At 41.9% G+C, this 3,595-nt stretch overlaps 1 pseudogene; it reads left to right on the forward strand.

Moving 5' to 3' along the window:
* Window positions 1-2,850: 2,850 nt before the first annotated feature.
* The window catches only part of LOC111471880, a 10,799-nt pseudogene continuing 10,054 nt past the window's right edge, over window positions 2,851-3,595 (forward strand).

Genomic DNA, 3,595 nt, shown 5'->3' on the forward strand with positions numbered 1-3,595 from the left:
TGCTGGACTCTTTCTATATACACAATTTTTTTTTTACCAAACATAAAAGTTAAGAAGAAAAGAAAAAAGGCGTAGCATTAAATTAAAGACATAATAGTGTGAGACCAAGGTGGAAACCCTAATAATTTCAAAAAATAGAAGAAAAACCTAAGTTTCTATTAATAATTTTAAAAGCTATAGCCATGAAAGTTAAAAATGGATGATTTTTAAATAAATAAGAAGTAAAAATACAAAAAAAAAAAAAAATAAATAAATAAATAGTCGACTATCTTTGCCACATTTTTAGTCGGACTATAGTTGGTGACATTTAGCCGTGATTTTAAGGCATTCTTAGTATCTCGACTCTTTCTATATATACAACAAATTGTAGCAAAGCAAAAAAAAGAAAAAAAAAGATAGGAAGATTTGGAAAGAAAAGAATATTAGTATTAGAATTAGAATGATTAAAAAAAAATCAGTTTTGATTGAAAATGGATAGTAAACCGAATAGAAAAAATGATTATTCATTTGTGATATATTTTTAAGGAAAGAAAAGAAAATCATAATCAATTAAATTGGACAAAACAGAGAAATAGAGGGAAGAGAGAAGGAAAATGGAAGATCTGAATATAATATTATAACCAACAATATTTTTATTTTAAGTTTTGTTACTCAACCATTTAGAAACAATAAAAACATGTTATTCGATTTTTACTGAGACCATTTTAGAATCGTGTCACATTGTTAGTTGGATTATTAATTAAAATGTGAAATATTAACAAAAGGTGAGGAACGGTGCGATAGGAAGCGAACCCCGAAAACCTTTGGAGTAGCTCCCGAGGAACAGGAGCTTACGATAATTAAATTAGGAAGTACTCTAGCTAAGGGCAACCAATTGAGTGGCCTTACTAAAGGATAGGCTAAAAATTGTATGAGTTATGATGATGTGTCGCACGAAGCCATATTGACACAACCTAGAATTTCCACACATCGAAATTACCAGGAGTGATTCTACAGACTATGCAATGCATGAAAGTAGAAGAAAAGCAAAATGCAACAGGTTTCAAGTATAAAATTTGCTCGCAAAGTAGAAAAGAGAAACATTGTACAAAATGGGGAAAAAGGGATTGGGGTACATGATAAAATAAATGCCAAGTACACAAAAGTAAACTAGACATACGCCTCGAGACAACAATTCCTTTGTAACTTTCAAGCTCCCGAACACCCCCTTCGCCACGAAGCGTAAATTCACGGGCCTGAAAGAAAAAAAAGAGGGAAACGGGGTGAGTATAAAAATATACTCAGAAATCAACCTACTTGTAGGCTCTTAATCGCATCCAAGTTTAAGAGAGAACCACCAAATATCCTCTAGACTCTAGAGTTTCAATACTCTCAGTACATAGATCGGGGTGGAAGGACTTAATCTTTGAAGCGATATTCAGCGTTTGAGGATGAGGTGCTCCCTCATAACTACATGTATCCCTCGTACAACCCAGCTAGAATTAGTCATCCTTCCACAAGACGGAACTCATCATGCAGGCGACCTTGACCCACCTGCGTGATCAACATCTAACCATATGATGGATCCCCATGCAGAGTATTCGATCTACCACTAAGTAACACTTCCCTAATAGGCGTCTCGCCAAGCTCAATTGTACCACACCGGAGTAGGAAGGGAAGGGTAACACCTCCCTAACTAGCGTGTCACCTAGCTCAACAGTACCACACTGAAGTAGGAAGGGAAGTGGAGTATACTCAAATGCTATACTAGCTACGGTCAACTTTCTACACCTCGGGTCCTAACGTGGTTCTCTATGTCTCAAGGGTAGGTAGATTATTGAGTTAGGGGCCCTAGTTTCCAGAATCACTCAATCAAGATTTACAAGTCCATAACAATATAGGGTTAAAGGGTCTCTCCCTCTAAGCGTCGCTCACGACACCATGGACCGTAACATCAGGAGGGTCCCTATCTAAACCCAACTCAATTCCTACAAGAGTTCACCATAGGCAAAACACAGCACTACAACTTATCAATCATATCATAAGTTCACACAATCATTCAGTAGGAGTTTATGTATGAATAACAACAAGTACAACCATACAAGCTCAACAGGGCGATATCATCTATTCAACACCCAGAGTACAGATACACAAATCCTCCAGTCCACCAATATAGTATGAACAGATAAAAACAATAGAAAGATAGTCCAACAAGCATACAAATATCGAGTACGAAATCTCATAAAAGCAACAAGTCCAACAGATATATATTTAACTTCCTAAGTACAGAGGATCATTAGATCTCGCCACCTATGGGTAATTTTCTCTAGCATGCATGCAAAACCAAGCGCACCCTACAAGTATTACTTCCTAAATTCGTATGGTTACTTACAAGTATGTCGCGTGCCTTCCCGAGCTTGGAGTCCAAAAATTACGAATTATCTATATAAAGACCTAGTTCACAGTAAAATAGGATTAGCACTAGAATCGGGAGGAAAAATGGGTGAAAACAGGGCACTCACGCGCCTACACGCGCTCACAGGGGACTCCCACACGCCTGCACACCCCACGCGTAGGGCGTACGTGCGGTCAACGCGGGCAATGTGCGGGTAGAGGTGCGTTTCGAACCCCAGCGGACGTAGACTTACCCTTCAAATTTTCTAGGCGTGACACGTGTTGTACAGGGATTGGCAGTAGGTTTGAACTTGGAAGCCCGCTTTGCATATCGCTTCAACCTTTGAATGGCTTGTGGCGAAATGTGTCTCGGTTGCTTGCACTCTCGGATGCCGTGCATTTGGCGACATGATGTGCTTGGGAAACCCCTCGAACAATGTTGCCTATGTATTATTGCTAAACGAAGCATGTATTATTGCTAAACGAATCAGGCGGGACTACCCGCTGAGTTTAAGCATATTAATAAGCGGAGGAAAAGAAACTTACAAGGATTCCCTTAGTAACTTCGAGCGAACCGGGAAGAGCCCAGCTTGAGAATCGGGCGCCCTCGGCGTTCGAATTGTAGTCTGGAAAAGCGTCCTCAGCGACGGACCGAGCACAAGTCCCCTGGAAGGGGGCGCCAGAGAGGGTGAGAGCCCCGTTGCGCTCGGACCCTGTCACACCACGAGGTGCTGTCAACGAGTCGGGTTGTTTGGGAATGCAGCCCCAATCGGGTGGTAAATTCTGTCCAAGGCTAAATATGGGCGAGAGACCGATAGCAAACAAGTACCACGAGGGAAAGATGAAAAGGACTTTGAAAAGAGAGTCAAATAGTGCTTGAAATTGTCGGGAGGGAAGCGGATGGGGGCTGGCGATGTGCCCCAGTCGGATGTGGAAAGGTGGTAAGCCAGTCCGCCAATCGACTTGAAGCATGGACCGATGCAGATTGAGATGGCGGCAAAAGCCCAGGCCTTTGTTACGCTTGTGGAGACGTCGTCGTCCCGATCGTGGCTAGCAACATGCGTCTTTTGGCGTGCTTCGGCATCTGCGTGCTCCTGGCATCGGCTTGTGGGCTCCCCATTCGACCCATCTTGAAACACGGACCAAGGAGTCTGACATGTGTGCGAGTTAACAGGCGAGTAAACTCGTAAGGAGCAAGGAAGCTGACTGGTGGGATCCCTTT

Source organism: Cucurbita maxima, unplaced genomic scaffold (assembly GCF_002738345.1).
Source record: "Cucurbita maxima cultivar Rimu unplaced genomic scaffold, Cmax_1.0 Cma_Scf00059, whole genome shotgun sequence".
NCBI lineage: Eukaryota > Viridiplantae > Streptophyta > Magnoliopsida > Cucurbitales > Cucurbitaceae > Cucurbita > Cucurbita maxima.